Raw genomic sequence first — 21,159 nt, 5'->3', positions numbered from 1 at the left:
CGAGAGCTTGTAAGTAAATTTCATCCAACTAAATTAACTCGTTCATCATAGCCTTGTTGTAGTCATCAGATGGTTTTCCTAGACTGCTTATAATGCGTAGCGAAGGGACTGCTATTTCCATAAGTAAAACGGCCTCGTGCCCATATATTAGCACATATGGGCTCGTGCCCCTAGCTTCTCTTTTAGATGTCCGGTATGTCCATAGTGTCTTGGGCAATCGTACATGCCATTCTCTAGGATTCTCTTCGATTGTCTTCTTTAGAATTTCAAGGATGATCTTGTTGAAAGCTTCAGCCTGTCCATTTTCCTTAGGGTAATATGGCGAGGATGTCAGTAACTTAATCCCACTTTCCTTGGCGAAGGCTTTGAAGTCACTTTCAATGAATATTGTCCCCTGGTCTATTGTAATCGTTTGAGGAATCCCAAACCAAAACATGATTTGTTCATGTATGAAATTAATAACGTCGTCCTGCTTTACTTTCTTCATAGGGACAGCTTCTACCTACTTAGTGAAATAATCTATGGCCACTAAGATGAATGAGTGGCCCTTGGATGAGGCCAAATAGATCTTTCCTTTTATGTCTATAACCCATCCTTGGAAAGGCCATGGTTTGATGATTGGATGCATATCAGATGCTAGCACTTGTTGTGTTAGCCCATGAGTTTGGCATTTCTTGCACCTTGTAGCATATTCAATGCAATCTCTCGTCATTGATGGCCAATAATATCCATGCCTATGCACCAACCATTATATCTTTAGCCCTAACTGATGGGCCCCACATACTCCCTCATGCACCTCACTTAAGACCTCCATATAATTAGTGAAGGCCAAACATCTAAGTAATAACTCGTCGGGGCCTTTCCTGTATAATTCATCTTTAATTAAAAAGAAGTGTTGAGTGCATATCCTTGTTTTGTAAGGGTATCTTATTGATTGGGATCTTGTAGATAACTCTTGAAATCATCTCGCCAATCTCGGGCCAACCTTTGCAAGACCGCACCATATTGTACTATCAAACCACGCTAAGCGACTAAGGGATATTCTTTTCGTTCCACCACAATTACCTTTTTGGTAAGTCCAAGTGACAGCCTTAACCCTGATGCTATTTAAGCCAGTTCATTGGCCTCTTAATTCTAAGCTCAGGGAATGTGAGTCAACATTACTGTCTCAAACTTTTCTAAAATCTGGGAAGCCCTGGCATAATACATTACTAGGCCAGGGCTCGTACACTTATACTCGCATGTTAATTGTTTGATGACTAACTAAGAATCCCCTTCGATGACCATATCACGGGTTTTCATTTCTTGAAGAATCTCGAGCCTTGTGAGTAGCGCTTCGTATAACCTGGTTGTTAGTACACTTGAAATCTAATTGAAGAGGTAGTATTGTTTTTATCCCCATAGGAGAGGTTATCACTATCCCAGCCCCAAATGCCTGTTCAATACTAGATCTATTAAACTTAAGCACCCAGGGCCCTGGATCTATTGAGAACACTTGCTTCCCTTCAAGGAGTCCAACTGAGGGGTGATTAGCCAGAAAGTCTACTAATGCTTAGCCCTTTATTGATTTTGGATGCAAAAATATTAATGAAAATTCTGCTAAGGCTAAGCTCCACTTCCCTAACAGCCCATCATGATTGGCTGATTAAGCATGTATTTTATTAAATCAGAATAGAAAACCATATAGACAACTGCGTTTATTATATAATGCTTTAATTTAGTACAAGCATAATATAATGCCAAACACGCTATTTCTACAGCTGAGTATCTGGTCTCTGTGGGAGTTAAATACCTATTTAAATAATAGACTGCCTGCTCACGTCCCCCCTCAACATTTTAGGCTAACATACAACTTATGGATGTGGTGGTAAAAGCTAAATATAATAAAAATAGGGTGTTCTCCCTTAGGGCTGCTAAGACCAAAGGCTTTATCAAGTGTTCTTTAATCTTGTTAAAGGTTGCCTGATGATGTCTGGTCCAGGTGAATTCTTCAACGCCTTTAAGTTTCAGGAGCTCAGAAAACTCTTTCATCTTTCCTATAAGGTTCGGGATGAAACGCCTGAGATAACTGACCTATCCCAGAAAATTTAAAGTTCCTTCTTATTGCTTGGTGCCTTTGCCTGTAAGATAGCCTGTGCTTTGTTTCGGTTTACTTTAATCCCCTTTCTGTGGACCAGGAATCCAAGGAAATTACATGTAGTTACACTGAAAGCACACTTAAGTGGGTTTAACTTAAGGCCGACCTTCCTCATTCAGAGGAAACTCATCCTCAAATGCTTAATATGATTATATGCCTTCTTAGATTTAATCATTATATCATCTATGTACACTTTTAGATGTTTTCCTATCATATTGTGGAAGATGGTATTCATAGCCCGCTGATAGGTGGCCCCAGCTTTTTTCAGATTGAATGGCATGACTACCTATTTGAATATTGCAATGGAGCCCGAGCACCTGAAAGCAATCTTTTAAATGTCTTCTTTTGTGATAAATATTTAATTGTATTTGGAGAAGCAATCTATAAATGATAATAAAGCATTTTTGGCCCCAGCATCTATTAAATTGTCTATAATAGGCATTGCATACACGTCCTTAGGTGTGGCCATGTTTATGTTTTTGAAATCTACACAAACTTGCAGTTCCCTATTCTTTTTTATTACTAGGACTATATTTAAGAGCCACTGAGCATAGCTGCAAGGCCGTATGAATTCGGCCTATAGGAGGCATTTGATCTCCTTCTTTACTTGTAACTCTACTTTGACTGATATTCTCCTAGCGGGCTATTGGTGCTGTCTATAGTTTGGCTTTATAAGAAGCCTGTGTTCGACCAGTTGTCTTGCTAATCCTGGTATTTCATCATAGTTCCATACGAAGCAATCCTTGAATTCCTACAGTACTTGCTTGATGGCACTCTTTTATTCTTTATCTAGTAGTGAGCTAATAAAAGTGATCCTCAGATCTTCTGTGGATCTAAGGTTTTCTTCTTCTAGTAGATCCTGGACCTCTGGAGCTATGTCTTCAAATTTCAAGGGTGCAGGGTCTAGCTCGTGTAGTTGTATTACCCTTTGGGTTTCGTCTTCATATACGACTTTAGCCCTAAAGGTTTTGGGTCCGTAGTCTTCTAGTTTCTCTTGTATATTATGCAACCATAACTTTTGAATGGTCGCAGCTACAATGACCTTTCTTTTATCTGTCTCAATCATCAACTAGTTCTATGATGGGCTCCCGCCTTTGCAATGTTAGAAGCACTATAACGTCCATTGTTGTCTTATATGAAAGGATTCCTTAAGCCTTTCAAAATGTAAATAGGCCCACATCAACGTCATAATACCTCATATCCAAGAAGTTAGTGATTGTTATGAACAGCTTGTCTTTAGCCCAAACCACTTCCACCTCTTATCCTTTCCACATAAGGAGCATCTGATACAATGAAGAAGGTACGTACTTGTTGGCGTGGATCCAATCTTGACTTAAGAGGGCTTAGTACTGTGTTGTGGTACTGATCATGAAAAAGGCCGTCAGTGATGACTTGGTCCTAACATCAACCTAGAGTGGCAGTATGCCAAGGACCTTAGATGCGGTCCCAGTGAACTCTACAATAGATACCTCAGTCGGTATCAGGTCACACTCTTCTCGCCCCATCTTGAGCATCATGCGGGCTGGCAGTATGTTAATCACCAAGCTGTTGTCCACGAGGACCCTAGTCATTAGCTTCCCATAGAAGTATGCCCTGATGTATAAAGGCTTCAGGTGCTGGGTCATCTTAACACTAGGTTTCTCTAAGGCAGCCTGCTTTGGCTTTCCTTCTATTGTTTGCAAGGTGATCTGACAGACGGGCATCGCAGCCTTTTCTTTCTGCGTCTACATCCTTATAGGTTCATATCCCTCTTCACCCTTGGCTCCATCGGGCAATATTGATATAGGCTTGCCTGTGTTGGCCTTAGGGAGTCCTGTTTCTGCTAGTCTTAGGTACCATTAGTGGTGGACCAAAACTAAAAAGGTAGTATTAACAAGACCACACAGCAGAGGTTAAGCGGTATCTCTCTAACATGAATGGTCCCATCTTGCTAATTTTCATTCTCACTTCCTTCGTCTTGATCCTCAGTGGATTTCCTTCTGAAATTGTTAGCCTCCTGCTGAATGTTGGGGCTATTCTATACCTCGATTTTCTATTGTTGAAGGTATCTCTATGTGGCCTATTTTCATTAAAGATGTCATTTTTGGGTCCTCGTCAAGGCAGCTGGGAACTTTTTATGTCTCACAACTCTCTATTTCAGAGGCGGCACATTTTCAGGCGGTGTAACGAACCTACCTGAGCTTTTAACGGCTTTTGGCTTTGAAGAAAGCTTTGTGTTGCTTTCTGATGTTGTTAATGGTAGTAAAGGTAGGCTATCAGGGCCTACATCCTAGCCCGTTGGTGTCCCTATGAATGGTTTACCTACTCCTAGGGGTGTTGAGTACTTTATAAAGAAGTTAAATTTTCCAGATGGCTCCCCTAGGCAGTCTTAGACCACCTTAGATCCATCTGGCTTTGTCATTATCACTCCCCCTGGCCAATATCCCATCTCGAGGGTCTTTTGCTATTTTTCTTCATATTCTGCTGGCTGTCTTCATTCTGGGTTTCTCCCAAGCAGTCTTAAATTACCTTGGAGCCATCCGGGCTTTTGATGTTTTTCCCTTTCGGGCCCACGTCCCATCTAGAAGACTTGTTCCTAGTAGACCAGTTCATAGGTTTCCCCAGGAAGTCCCATACTGTATTAGAGTTTTCCTAAGTCACTTTATCCCTGTTCCAGATGTTCTAAGGTCTCCCATCTTTTTACCTACTATCACTTCTCTTAGGTCATCATTTGCTAGAGTTTATCTCCACCATGTTGACTGTGGCAAATAGTGGGAATGGGTCCTCGTCTACAACCATGGATTCTTCCTTATGAAATTTTAGAACTCCCTTATTGATCTAAGCTTGGATGACATTCTTAAACCCTCAACACACTTTGGTGTTGTGATTCTATAAGTGATGGTACTTACAGTATTCCTTCCCTCTCTGTTCTTCTTTTAAAGGGATTTTATGATTAGTAGGTAGGGAGATAAAGTTTTCTTTGAGGAGAAAATTGAAGATTTCCTCTGTTTAGTGGTTTCAAAAGTGTACTAGATTGCGTTTGGCCTTTTGGGAAGCTCTTTGGCCTTCCTTATCAGAGTTGGACATGTGTAGTTACCGGCATTCTTTAGTTCTGCCACATCCACATCTAGGTCTCCAAAATAAGTTCTTATCATAGTTCGTTGGCGATAGTCCTCTTCCTTGAGTAGTTCCTTATAACCCCATACTTTGGCCGTGAGTTTATAGAAATCTCAAAATTCTATCCCGTGGAATTTCTTTCGAAGTTCTATATCCAGCCCTGCTTGTGCCAGCTTGATGAATTCAGTTTCTAAAAGCAACACATGGCACCTGTTTCTCAGATGTTTGAACCTTACCAAGTATTATTCTGCCATCTCTCTGGCCTATTGTGTGAGTTTATAGAGTTCCGCTATGCTGACCTCGAGCTTGGCCTTATAGAATTGGATATAGAACTTTTGCTCCATTTTCATCCAGCTAATGATTGAGTTATAGGGAAGTGACGTATACCATGTGAATATCGGGCCCATGAGAGTATTCGAGAACAATCTTTACTTTAAGTTAGCAAAGTTCTCATTGTTAGCAATCTCGCCACATTGGATTGTGAATCTCCTAATGTGCTCTAATGTCAACTGCGTTCTATCACCTAAGAACAATGTGAAGTCAGGGATCTTATATCCTTGAGGGTATAGGTTATCCCTGTCTATATACTCTAGATATGGTTTTGAGAAAGTGGGGCAGCCAATTGGCCTTAGCCCTGGTCTATATATATCTTAGATAGCATCCCTTAGGGCCTCCATGCTCACCAGTTAGTTCTAAGGCTTGATCTAATGCTCTGGGATCATTGCCATGCCCCCTGAGCCACTCATGTCGGGTTCCTATAAATAATATAAAGGATTACTTAAAGGATGAGTTTGAGCAAATATGTAGGGGTTAGGGATGTCTCTTACAAGTGTGCGACCCTGATGGCTAGCACCTGCATTGATTCCTACTTTATACCCTTCAGGCGGCCCTAAACTTGAGCCTGCTTCCAGGAGTGCCTATCAATGACGTAGCTCTATTCTTCATGCCATCATGTAGAGCCTGCATTACAATTTTCTGTTGTTCTTTCTCCCTACATCTTGATATTTCCAAGGATAGTGCAAAGAACTTTTGGTTCTCTTCCAATTGCTTATCCATCCAGTCTTGAATCCCCCACAGTACTTCTGCCACAAGTCTGTTGGATATGATCAGTGAGTTGGGTTGTCTACTTCCTGACTTTGAGCCAGGGATCTTGCTGTTGCTACCTGTTGTCATCGGCACCACATGCTCCCAATGTTTAGCTACTTCAGCATTAGGCGATAAGTGTTTTGACCTTACGTGCACAGAGGTCCCTTCTAGTTCATGAGAACTAGCACCTATTTTATCAATCCTTTTGTCTTTTTGCATCCTTGCCATCTTTGTTACATAGGTCCCACCAGGTGTGCCAAAAATTGTTCGTGCATGAACAACAAATACCAAGCATGCCAGAGAAGTTGAGTCTCAATTGATAACAAAAGGGTCCCAAGCACCCTTACCACAATTTGCTTAGATGTAAAAAAATACAAGGCTTTAGTAGAACAAGTGTTCGATTATTATTGAAATGTGAAAAGATTACAAACCTAAAAACTGAAAACTAAAAAGGCTAATGAATATAAAATTGTGAGTCTTTGATTAAGTATTAACTAGTTTCTTCTGTATTTTCTTCTTTTATTTATAGTATCAGAGTAGCGGTAGCCTTTTTCTTAAAACCTAGCACATTTTGCCTAAGAATCAGGGATCTCACAAAAATCATGGCATAATCTTTATTCTATGCTCTCTATTTTGGTAACTAGCATGTTTCATCGAGATAGTTGGACGTAGATTTAAGAATTACTTAAGATCATGTCTTTGTGTCAACAGTCTAATATTTACAGCTAACGGGATTTCGACATGTTTACTTATTGTTTCCTTTGTTAAGACTTGGGGCCGGCCCCTTTCATTTATATTGGGCCTAACGCTTTAATTACTTAGCCCAACTAGTTTCGTGACCTATTTGAGCGATGTTTCATATTTAGCCCAAACAAATAAGATATCCTATTTTTGTTTATTGAACATATTTATCCTAGTCTATATACAGAAAAAAATACCCAACAAAGTCTTTTATTGGAGATGAACAAATATATATCAATTATTGAAAGATATAAAACATATATTAAATTTCTCCTAGCCTTATTCTAGAATACATGTACATCTTGATTCAACAAATATTGAAGTGAAATGTCATTGAATAGAACAATTAATGCAAGGTTCGAAAATGAAAGCTTGTGAGTGACTTGTTTAATTGATAATCAAGATTTTGGTGAATGGTAAACTAAGAGTTACATTTGAAACTTAAATGTATTATTTGCAATTGAGACTCTTGAATTTGAATTGTTTGGATATATATTTGTAACACATTTTTCAAAAAAATATTTAAAACTTAACTGTCATGAATTTGATATTTTAAAATCTAACTATTATTCTCCCTTACAAAAAACAATGGTCGCTATCATAATAATTTATATTTTATTATTTTACTCCCTCTAATTCAAAATATAAGTATTTTTTTCTCTTAATCTTGGCTCAAAATATAAGCATTTTAATACATGTAATTTTTTTTTCTATTTGACTCCTTGTATTTATTAACTTAAATCCTTATATAAAGTTATCTATTATTCATGAAGAAGTGCATTGGTAATTGAAATTAAGGTTAAAAAGGAAAAAACAATATATATTTTCATGAGAATGAGGATTTTATTTGCATACAAATTTTTATTAAAAAAATTCTTGTATTTTGAACTGGAGGGAGTAACTTTTTATCTTTTTGAAAGATCAAAAAAGAATAATCTTAAAATGCAAACTCGTCTAAGTAAGTAAAGTACTAAGTGACCATGGACTTCAATTCTATAGTAAAAATTCCCTGGTAGAGGCTCTTTTGCCAAACATGTTGGAATATATGGAAAGCCAGATGCAAGAAAATCTATTTTAAAGACAATATTCTCGAAAGCAACATTGCCTTCTCCTACACTCAGTAAATTATCAATGATTTGAAGCTTCAATCCAAGGTCAACTACTTGAACAAGAAAGGAAATAGACACAAAGCTAAGTGGAGTCTTCTTGAACCCGGTTAGGTTAGACTTGACATCGATAGCTCAGTCAATACTAATGGTGTTGCTACTTATGGGGGTATTATTAGAGATGATAAAGGAAATTAGATTAAGGGATTTGTCAAAAACCTTGGATACTATCCAAGCACTATAGCTGAATTCTAGGGAATTAGAGAAGGCCTTAAACTTTGTTGGAATAAGAATCTTCCTAAGATTAACTCCTTAAAGGCATTATCACTTATCAATAATATTTGCTATGATAATCACCCTCTCTCTGCGATTATAAAAAATATTAGGGATCTCATTATAAGAAATTGGGTGGTCACTTTTGATCATGTCTATAGGGAAGCCAACAAATGCGCTAATCTTCTTGCTCATATGAAACCTTATTATAACTTTGATATCTATATTTTTGATAACCCATCCCCTGAATGTAATAGCATTATGACTATAGATATGATAGAATATTAGTCTCTTGCACGATTTCTTGTGGCCTTATTATAACTTGATAAGATATTAGTCTTTTGATCAAGTCTATAGCGAATCCAATAAATGCACAAATGTATGTGGGTAGGTTTAAATGTGAATCAAGCAAGTACATGTTGTGTTGTAACATGTTTTACTTGTTTATATGTGTTGATTTTGAATTGAATGTGACTTATGTTATGATTTGAGAATTTAACACAAATGGTAAGGATTTGACACAAATGGTGAGGCAAAGCCCCATTTGAAAGAGTTAACTACATTTGTGATTCCTGACTATATAGTGAGGCAGAGCCCTATACATAAGAGATGAAGGGTTGAAAATGGAATAAGACTAGTTGTATATGTGGTTATATATTGTATGTGTTCCCCTTATATAAGACCACAATTGTGTAATGTGGCTTTGTAAGGCCAAGATGGGCTATTGATATGATATATGTGTTGTGTAGTGTCAATCAGGTGTATGTGGTCTTTTTGGACTTGGTTCAAGGCTTGAAGTGGTCTAATGGGATAAGGAATGAGAATTAAGCACTTAGGGCGAAAGTTTTTGAAAGAAAAAGGTAACTTTTTACACCCAAGTGTCTAGTTTTTGATCTGACTATCAAATTGTGTCCAAACTTATTCCATTAGCTAGTATACATTGTAAGCTTCGTGTGGGCATTTGAATCACTCTAATCAGACATCCAGTGTAAAAACAGTGCACGTCAGAAGTCTGTCATTTTTGCTGTCAAAATGGTAGCATATATTTTAGGTAGGCACACCACGGCATATGATGTGCCTGCCACGGCACATGTCACAGCTAGAAATAGAGCATGTGGTTTTGTGCCACATGCCACAGTGTATATGTTGCATGCTATGGTGCACAATCCTTTTTCAGGATTGAGAATTTAAGACTTTTGAGTTGTTCGATTGTGTTTATGCTTATGTTAGCCCTCTTATTTGAATATATATTTTAAGAAGTTGGGATCCTATGATTTGAAAATAAATAAAGGGCTATTACTCTAATTTTGATTTATTGATGTGTGGTATGGAATAGTAAAGCTCGGATTGAGTCGGGACTTTACACATGCTACGTCTTTTAGGGAGATCATGGCAAAATAATGAATATTTATGTATAACAGGTGTGCAAACACCTATTCTTTTACGAAAGATAGTGTCAAATTCACTCTAGCACTTTTACTACCCAATGAGATTTGGCAATCTTCGAGGGAATCTAAGCCATTGGTGTCTTTGATGACCAAGGAGGAGTTCAAGGTGACAAAATCCAAAGCCAAAATGATGAGTTTCATTCTAGTGCTTGATGTGAAAGATGAATCTACCAATCTAAGAGTTATGCCTTTATTATTTGAATTTCCAGATATGATACCCGATGAGATACCACTAAGGTTGCCACCCATGTGAGACATACAGCATGCCATTGACTTTGTTCCAGGAGCAGTCATTCTTAACAAGCTTGCTTATAGGATGAGTCCCTAGGAACATGCCAAAGTCCAACGACAAGTTAAAGAGTTGTTGAAGAAAGGATTGGCTTGAGAAAGTGTCAGCCTTTATGCTATACTTGTTCTTCTAGTACCTAAGAAGGATAGGAGTTGGAGAATGTGCATTGATTGTTAAGTTGTCAACAAGATCACTATCAAGTATCAATTTTCAATACCTTAGCTTGATGATATGCTAGACTTTGCATGATGCCACTACCTTTTCCAAAATTAACCTTCATAGTGGATACCACTAAATCATAATTCAGTCAGGAGATGAGTGGAAGACTGCTTTTAAGATTAGAGATGGCTTGTATGAGTGAAATGTGATGCCTTTTAGATTAACAAATGCCCCTAGTATGTTTATGTGCTTGATGAATCAAGTATTGAGTCCCTTCATCAACAAATTTATTATTGTGTACTTTGACGACGTTCTTATTTACAACAAGAGTCAAGAAGAATATTTAGATCACTTACGACAAGTTTTACAAGCCTTGTGAGACAAAAAGCTTTATGCCAACCTCAAGAAATGCACCTTCCTCACCAATGAAGTTGTGTTCTTAGGTTACATCATTACCATAATGGGTTTTCAAGTTAATCCTAGCAAAGTTGTAGCCATTGATAGTTGGCCAATTCCAAGACCTATTCAGGACGTTTGAAGCTTCCACAGATTAGCTTCTTTCTACAGGAGGTTTATCTACAATTTTAGCTCTATTATTGCACTATTTACAGATTGTACTAAAGGAGATAAATTTCAGTAGACAAAGCAAGCTTAGAAAAGTTTTAAGGAGCTTATAAAGAAGTTGACAAAATCTCATATTCTAGCTCTTTCTAATTTTGACCAAGTATTTAAAGTTAGCTATGATACTTCTAATACCAGCATTAGTGCTGTTTTAAGCTAAGAAGGCCATCCCATCACCTTTTTCAATAAGAAGTTCAATGATGCTAAGCTTAGGTATTCTACTTATAACAAAGAATTCTATGCCATTATCTAAGCTCTCTAACATTGGAGTCACTGTCTTCTAAACAAAGAGTTCATACTCTTTTCTAATCATGAGGCCCTTAAGTATTTAAATTCTTAACAGAAGATCAGCCGCAAGCATGCATGTTAGAATGAAATATTACAGTCTTATCTATTCCTTATTAAACATAAGGCTGGAACTTTGAATTCTATAGTTGATGCTCTTAACCATTCATGAATTGCTCACAATAATGCAAGCCAAAGTTGTTAGGTTTGAACTTGTGAAAGAGCTATACCAAGATGATCCTGATTTCCTAAGAGTATGGGAAGTAACTACAAATCAATCTTTTCACCAATTTTATAGACATGATGGGTTTCTATTCCGAGGCAAAACCTTATGTATTCCACAGTGTTCCTTGAGAGAGGCTATAATTTGGGAAGCTCATGATGGAGGAATAACTAATCATTTCAATAGAGACAAAACAATTGATCTGGTTAAAGAGAATTTCTATTGGCCAAGGCTTGAAAAAGATGTCAATCAGCATAAATAAAGATGCAGAATATGTCATTTGGTTAAGGCCAAGAGTTAAAATACAGGATTATACCTGCCGTTGCCAGTTCCAGAAGCACTATGGGAAGATGTGAGCATGGATTTTGTTCTTGGTTTACCATGGACTCAAAGACATCAAGATTCTATCATGGTAGTCATAGATTGAATCATGAAGATAGCCCATTTTATTCCATGCCAGAAGACTAATGATGCTGTTCAAGTAGCATATTTGTACTTTAAAGAGATTGTTTATCTTCATGGCATTCCCAAGACTATCACTTTTGATCGTGATGTGAAGTTTCTTAGCCACTTTTGGCAGATGCTATAGAAGAAGATGGGAACTAAACTCTAATTTAGTAGTGCTAGTCATCCCTAGACAAATAGTCAAACTAAAGCTATAAACAAGGTTTTTGGCAATCTTCTTTGCAATTTTGTGGCAAGAATTTGAAATAGTCAGACCTCATTCTTGCTCTAGTTGAATTTTCCTACAATAACTATGTCAAATAAGCAACTGGGAAGTGTCTGTTTGAAGTTGTTTATGGCACTCGTCCCCATAGTCTGCTAGACTTGACCTCTTCACTTGATAAGTAGCAATATAGTTCCGATGCTAACTAAAGGGCTGAGGAAATCAAGAAGTTGCATGAATAAGTTCATACATGAATACAGCATCAGAACTTGAGATACAAGACTCAACGTGACAAGTATAAAAAATATCAAACTTTTAACATAGGAGACTTGATATGGATACATCTATGAAATGAACGATTTCCTAAACAACCAAACATCAAGCTGTCCCTAAGAGTTGATGGTCCATTCAAGAATGTGCAAAAGATCAACAATAATGCTTATAAGAGGTGGAATTGCCTTGTTCTTCTAGAGTATTTGCCACCTTCAATGTTGCTGATCTATCTCCTTACATTGACAATGATGCCAACCTTGACTTGAGGGCAAGTTCCATGGAACCCGGGGAGGATGAAATGGAATAATAGCAGTGAGAACAACAGCAGTGAATGGAAGAGGAAATGGCTATCCGTTCATGTCTATTGCAAACACACCACCATTAACGAAAATAAAAGCATTTATAACCTATCATTTGCCATTTATCTTCTAGCTATCGGTTTAAGCATCAGAGTAGTATAAATAGGGACCCTCATTTCCTTGTAAGAATCGAAGATTGAAAGTAATAAACTAGAGTTTGTTTCCCATTTAGTTTTTGAACTAGCCCCACACTCAATTTCTTATGTTGATTTAATAAGAATGAAAGTATTTTGTTATATTTTGTCATTTTTTGAGGGGAAAGTTCTTTGTAATTTTAACATGATCAGGGTATTTTTCTACAATTGTTTTTTAATGAGCAAAGGATAGTTGTATGATTGTGTGAAAATTACATATAAATACCTTTTTCATATAGAAGTTGTGTAAGAGTACCCTACTCGTGAAAAATAACATATAATGGGACCTAAATGTGTGGAAATTGCATAAAAGTACCTGCACATATATCGAGCAAAATGGGCAAGAAATTTAAAACACTCAAGTAACTCCACATGGTTTTGTAGCTAATAAACATATGTTAGAGAAGGACATGATAGATAATTAAGTTGGATCCTAGCGTACTAATAGCAACATATACATGGCACTCATGTGTGCTCATATAAAATATCAGCTAAACACAAAAAGATATTTAATATTTAAACTTCTAGTCACACCACATAAACTTTTTCTTAATTTATTTACATTTTCCATGCCAAATGTTCTTATATTTTTTTCTTTATTAATAATGAATGATGAGTTTCCAAAACCATTGCTAATCAAATATTGCAGAAGTTCTCAAGTCATGGAATATAATAGGCAAGCCATTTCACTACAAACAACAACATATATATATATATATATAATAAAACAAAATTAGAAATAAAAGCTGAACTTTTGAGAATAATCTTGTCAATGTTCCATTCAAAAAATATAAGTTAGTCAGAAGTAACTAAATATAATTTTATCAAGCTGAACTTGATAAACACACATAAAGCTGACTAATTTTAGCTTGCCACCCACTAACCAAACCAATGATGTCCTCTTCGTATAATATTTGAAGTTAATAGTTGAACAAAGAATTTGAAAATAATATGCTTTGTGTTTGGATTAAAAAATTTCAAGCTAAGGTTAGCAAATTTATGTTATGATAAAAGTATGTGATTATAACGTGATTTATATTGAATATCTTTCTTTAAAAGTCAGTTAGACAAACTAAAATTTATTTGGATGATTTGATTCAAAAGCTAGTTGAAATATATAACGATTAAAAAAGGAATTAATTTTATGATATAGATTTTGTGATTAATTTGATAGAGAAAAAATACTAAACTTTAAATTACATTTTTTAAAAAAATAGAATAAAAAAATTAAGATAAATTGACAAATTAAAAATCTTAAATTTAAAAATGGCAGAATGAATTGATAAATTACAAAATATTTGATTATAAAAAGTTATAATAAATTGATATTGCAAAATATTAAATTCTAATTTTTTTTTCAACAAATTGATAATATTCTATAATTTGATCTCTAATTATAATTGTGAATATGTAGTTATTATATGTTAACCTTATAAAAATATTAAAAAAAATTCAAGTTTCCAATGATGCTTTGCTGTAAAATTATTGGCAATAAATATCAAATGTAAAAATTCAAATAAAAATTTTTATATTCAAGCCTATAGTTTTTATTATTTTACATAATATTTTGGGTCCCTCCTCTTCCCATTCTAGTTCTAACATATCTGCCCCCTTCATCTCTCATTCTTCATCTTCTGCAAGAAACAAAAACCACGCAGATGAAATTGTAACAAAAAACCTCTTGTTCTTCCTCTAATGATTCATATTCTGGTCAAGGTAGACTCTTGATTGCATCATTTCAGACCAAGACAACCTTCATGGACGGCACAGCAATGAGCATGGAAACTGGAGGCAACGGCGACGAGCTGAGATAGATAGCCAAGCTCGAGGTTGAAGAGAGAAGAGAGAAGAGAAAAAATAGTCGCGGAGCACAAGTGGAAGAGATGACCGAAGGAGAGAGCCCTACGTAAATCCCTACTCAAAATGTACTTTTAATTTCGACGGCTTCAGTCTAAATGCGCTTTTAGATTATGTGAGCAAAGTGACATCAGGATCCTCTGTCATGTAGCAGTGAGCTAGCTTTATCATGTATAAGTGGGAAGTAATTAACGTGTTGCTAATTTTTCTTCATTATTAATCATTAATATAGATGATAAATTGAAGAAAGTTCCACATCGGAGGGACCACAATGAATATTATATTCAGTGACGTACCTAGAAAATTTGCATGGTGGGGGCAACATTTTTGCTCAAGATAAATATGATTTTTTTTTAAATATCATTTTAAATATTTGTTAAATTACATTCAAATTAAAAACTTGTTGAAATTAATTGATAAAGAATAAGGCATATAAATCAGTCTGAATATAAATAAAATTTTATAGTTATTGAAGTTATTTTTTATTGAATAAAATTTGTTTATCTTTAGTAGATAATTTTTTTTAATAAAGTTTTATTTAAAAAATAGAGAAATTTATTTTTTATTATTGATCTCTCCATTCTAAAACTATCATTATTTGAGATTACATCATATAAATTATGTTTGAGTTAAATAAATTTTTAGGGAGATAAGTGAAAATTTTATTTTGAAAGGGGGCAATTGAAATTTGTTGAGGGGGGCATTGAAATTTTTCTAGGTCATTTTGTACAATTTTTTCTAGCCTTGTGGGGCAATTGCCCCAATAACCCAATGAGTAGATACGTCCTTGATTATATTGCTGAATTGAAGTTGATGGGCTTGAAATTTAGATCTAGTGAGTAACTTAAATTCATTTAGTTTTTCATGCGACATGATAATAATTATTTAATTTAAACAGCTACAAGAAATTGTCATATGATAATTGAAATCCACCAAATATCAAATTTTTGGAGAGGTAGGTGAATCATGGGGTTGTTTTTAATTTTTTTGAGAAAAATATATATTGATATTTTTTTATGAAATTCAATTATTTTAGTGGGTATTTAAGTTTGCTGGGTGCAAACCCAAGCTTATAAGACACTCAATTTGCTTGCTTTTTTATTTTCGGTCAAGTGAGTGGGAACAAAGACTATAAATCTAATAACAACAAGGTCAATTTAAAAGAAAAATAAAATAGTTTTGTTGTGAAAGAACAAATCTTCCGTACGGTAGTCAAGTCATGCACTACCACTTATTTATATGATGGTGGAGGATCTTGATGTCATTCTGCCTACATAATTTACGTGATGCTGTTAATGATTATATTTTTTTCACATACTGAAAAACTGGAAAAATGGGCTAGAAAACCACAGGATAACCTATTGCACAGCCAAACTACAATGTAGATTAAGGTTCATCGTTAGAAAATCACAAAATAGCTGGCTATTCAACTTATACAAAACTAGCATAAAAATAAAGAAAAAAAACAGCACCAATTTAATTTAACATCAACATTTCAAGGCACTTGGGACAATAACTTACCTCAAAGTTTGTTCTCTGCTAATTGCCCCCAATTACAATGTACTTCAAACCCTTTATTTTCCCAAAATCAACAATAGTCATTTGCTTCAATTAATCTTCTACAATGAACTACCCAAATTAGAGACCAAAAAATAGAGAATTGCACAACCAAAACCACTACAGGATGTTGTGACACTACTACATAAATTTAAATATAAGATGCCACAAAAAATGGCAGTTAAACAAAAACATGTCATATATAAGAAAGGCAGGCGATGGTCAGGCAATAAATGATAGGTTTTTAAACACCCATCATTTATAGGTGCCCAACGTGTTTCATTTTCTAGGGGTTAAAAAAATTGAACTTTAAATGACAGGTATTTTAAACACCCATCATTTAAAGCTATCATAATATATGACGAGTGTTTAAAACACCTGTCATATATTGTTGAATAAATGACGGGCATCAAAAAGCACATCATTTATTCCTTTTTATTAGTCAGTTTGTTGGTTCATTTTTTATTCCTGCCTGTTCATCTTCGTGTCTTCTCTCTTCTCCACTTGCACACGAAATCAATAGAAATCTCACAATCTTCCTCCATTGTTGTCGTCGACCATCGTCATCCTCTCCGACGTGAAGGTGCCACCTCCTACACTGTCGTTGGCTGTTTGGTTTTCTTCCTCTTTGGGTTTCAATCCTCTCTTCTCTAAGGTACATTAGTGTGTAATTTCTATGGTTCTTCTTCATTTTCTTCCAATATCCTTAAATTTATAGATTAAGGGATTGATTTATTAGTTGATTTTTCTTATTTAAGTTTCTGCTCATTTGTTGCTCATTTTGGTATTGTGGGGTGTCAAAAATTATTAATTTTTGATGTGTTCTTGACTTGAGAATGATAGTATAGCCTTAGGATGATTGTTAAGATGAAAATGAGTTATCAAAATGAGATATTTATGATGGTTGTATTTTTCTACGAATTTTGACTAATTATTTCAATAATTTTTAATTTAAATTTTGTGCCTTGTTTGACCAGAGTAGTTTTATCATTCAAAACTACAAATTGAAATGTACTAGTGTGTCAATTTTCATTACAATTGGAGTTGATTTAGGTGACCGAAACTGACATGCGGTCTCTCTAAAAATCATTGCTATTTTATTAAAATTTTTACATTTGCTAAAGAATGATGTTTTCTTAGCTTGGAATTGCTAATATAAGATATGTTAACCTTAGAATGATTAATGAGATAGAAAACATTGATTGAAAGTGATGTTTATGGTGTTTTTCTTTTTTCTATGATTTTTTAACGAATTTTAGATATAATTTTATAATAATTAGAGTTATTTTGAAAATGCTATTTTGTGAGAATTTTGTTGCTGTTGTGATTGTATACGGTTGAAATTAGTTTGTTGAGTGAGATACTAGGATTGTAAAGAGGGTTTGAGCCTAGAAAATAGTTTCTATATGCCATTGTGCTGCCAAATTTTTTCAACGATTGAAGGAATATATGAATGCTCATGCATTATGACTCATGATTCATTAATTACTCTCTATTATATGTAGAGTAGTCAACTTTTTTTTCATGATCTTTCTATCATTCCTTCCTCTCCATATTCATAAGTCATTGATCATGTTTTCTTGAATGAACATTTTTTAGATTAAAGTTGTGGATAAAGAATGGATGTTTGCCAATCGATTAAGTAAAGAGTATTTGAATGGTGTGAAAGAGTTTATGAGGTTTGCTCTCGAGCATGTAAAAGACCCTAGAAAATAGTGTGCCCTTGTGTAAGATGTGGTCTTTAAAAGCAAATTAGTGCATCTGAGTTGGAAGACTATTAGTATGCCATGGAATTGATGAAAATTACTAGTATTGGCATAAGCATGGAGAAACTAGAGACGATAAGTGTACTAGTAATTGAGAGTATAAAGGAAGCTTTGAATCAAATGATTATGACGTAGACACTTATGAGGGTGATTATCTTGAAGAGATGGCCAATGCAATTGAAAGGGAACTTGAGGATTGTCTTGAAATGTTAGAGATGTTGAAAAGTGATGCAGAGAAGCCCTTATATACTGGTTGCATCGAATTCATAAAGTTATCGGCAGTGTTGAAATTGTACAACTTGAAAGTGAGCAATGGATGGAGTGATAAGAGCTTTACAAAAATCTTACGCTTATAAAACAACTTCTACCTATGAACAATGAGCTTCCAATGACTATGTATGAGGTAAAACAAATGATATGCTCAATTAGCATGAGTTATGAGAAAATACATGCTTATCCTAATGATTGCATATTATGTAGAGATGAATATGCATTATTAATAGAGTGTCCAAAATGTAATACCTTGTGCTACAGAGAGAATGTGAAGAGTCTAGAGAAGGCGTTATAGTACTTTCTCATTGTACCTAGATTTAGACGGCTGTATAATAGTGTAGAGGATACTAAAAATTGACATGGCATGTGGATGAACAGATCAAAGATGGGAAGATTTGACATCCAACTGACTTTTCTCAATGGAAAAAAATTGATCTCGATTATTTGACTTTGGAGTAGAAGATAGAAACCTTCATCTCATATTATCTATTAATGGAATGAATCCACACAGGCTTTAAAGTAGCACTCACAGTACATGGCTAGTTATTTTCATAATTTACAACTTACCTCCATAGTCATATATGAAGCAAACTTATATGATGCTATCCATTCTAATTTCAAGGCCAAAACAGCTGGGAAATGACATAGACATATATTTGGCTCCTTTAATTGAAGATTTGAAATTATTGTGGAAGTACGATGTTGAGGTATATGATGGATATAGAGAAGAAAGGTTCAATTTAAGAATAGTATTGTTTGGCATAATCAATGATTTTCTAGTATATGATAATTTGTCAGGGTATAGTATCAAAGGAAAATTTGGATGTCTTATTTATGAAGAGGGCACACATTCAATGAGATTAGAACATGGGATGAAGAATGTCTATCTCGAATATCACAGATGGTTGCATCCTGATCATTATTATTGGTGCCTGAAAAAAGCTTTTAATGAAAAATTAGAAGAAAGTAAGTCACCATTGCCAATAACAGGTGAGCAAAATTTTAATAAAGTGAAGAATTTGAATATCGAGTTTGGCAAAGTCTTTACAAAGCATCTTAGGACATGTGGGTGGAGGAAAAGGTCTATTTTTTGGACCTATCATATTGGCAATCCTTATATGTGAGACATTTTCTTAATGTCATGCACATTGAGAAAAATGTGTGCGAAACTTTAATTGGTACATTACTTCATATTCCAAGAAAGACCTAAAGATGGCATCAAGGCAAGACTTAATATGATTTCCATGGGGATAAGGGAAGAATTGCTCTGCAAGAGAAGGGAAGTTGCACATTTCTTCATACGGTGACTCATATATTGTCTAGAAAAGAAAAGAAGACTTTTTGTGAGTCACTTGCTACTGTTATAGTTCCCGAAAGGTACTCTTCAAACATTAAGGGCTTTGTGTCATTGAAGGATTTGAAGTTGAAGGGTTTAAAATTGCATGATTGCCATGTGTTGATAGAAAATTTTATTCCAGTGGCTATACATTTTATTTTACCTAATACAATTTGAGCTACAAACACAAAATTGTGTTTCTTCTTCAAGTCTATATGCAGTAAAGTAATTGACCCAACAAAATTGCTAAGATTGCAAAACTGAATTGTGTTAATCTTCTGTGAACTTGAAATGTATTTTTTGCCTGCATTCTTCGATATAATGGTGCACCTAACTATTCAGCTGATTAGAGAGATACAAGTATATGGCCCAGTTTTCTTGAGATGGATGTACCTATTTGAGAATTATATGAAAATACCAAAAGGATATGTAAAAAATTAGGGTCAGCCTAAAGGTTTTATCGTTGAATGATACATTTGTGAGGAGGTAGTTGAATTTATACTGAGTACTTGTCAAATGTCAACGGTATTGGTCTTTTGACTTCTTGGCATGATGGTAGAACTGATGGGGAAGGAATTATAGAAATAAAGTAGTTACAATCTCTAACTTACAATGGAAACAAGCACATTTATATGTACTACACAACTCTGTAGAGGTTGAGGAGTATGTAGAGATGTACATGGCTGAGCTTAAGTAAGATAACCCTAATAGATCGAAGATTTGCCATGCAAACAAGCATAATAAGAGTTTTACAGTTTGACTGAAATAGCACATTCTTGAGAAGTTAACTGCCGATCCTGATTCAATTTATGAAAAATTAAAATAGTTGGCAAGAGATCTAAATAAACAAGTTCTTTCCTTCACTGCTATCTCATTAATAGGTACACATTTTATACCAAAGAGCAAGATGATCGAAGCATAATGCAAGATGATCTAGTACTAAAGACAAAAATCCCTTGTATGCAAAAATGTCATACTTTGGGGTAATTGAGCATATTTCGGAGTTAGATTACATCAAATTGCAAGTTTTAATTTTTGATTATAAGTGGGTTGATAGTAAAAATGGTCTTAAAGTTGATGACTTGGGGTTCTTAATGGTGAATCTTAATAGAGAAGGTTATAAAGATAAGCCTTTTTTTTTTGGCTTCACAAGCTCAATAAATGTTCTTTGTTCCTAATCTAGCTAAAGTAAATTGGTCTATCATTTTATTCAGCAGTAAAATAAATGAAAATATGAATGATTTTATAGTTGAAGATGATCCATTTATAGGGACATCATTTGAAAGTTACTTCGTTAAGGATGAAGCTTTTCATATGAGAAATGATCATAATGAAGGTATTAGGATTTCATAAAAAAGAGATAAAAGCATTCAAGCAAAGAAGGAGAGAAAATATAAGGAATGTACAAGAAAGAGAAAAAGAAAAATTTAAACCTGTAGGTTATTTTTTGTGTGATTTAATTTTCTATTGTTA

This window comes from Prosopis cineraria, unplaced genomic scaffold (assembly GCF_029017545.1).
Source record: "Prosopis cineraria cultivar Desert tree isolate PC_DT_omini unplaced genomic scaffold, ASM2901754v1 PC9, whole genome shotgun sequence".
Lineage (NCBI taxonomy): Eukaryota > Viridiplantae > Streptophyta > Magnoliopsida > Fabales > Fabaceae > Prosopis > Prosopis cineraria.
This window is presented reverse-complemented; position numbering follows the sequence as displayed.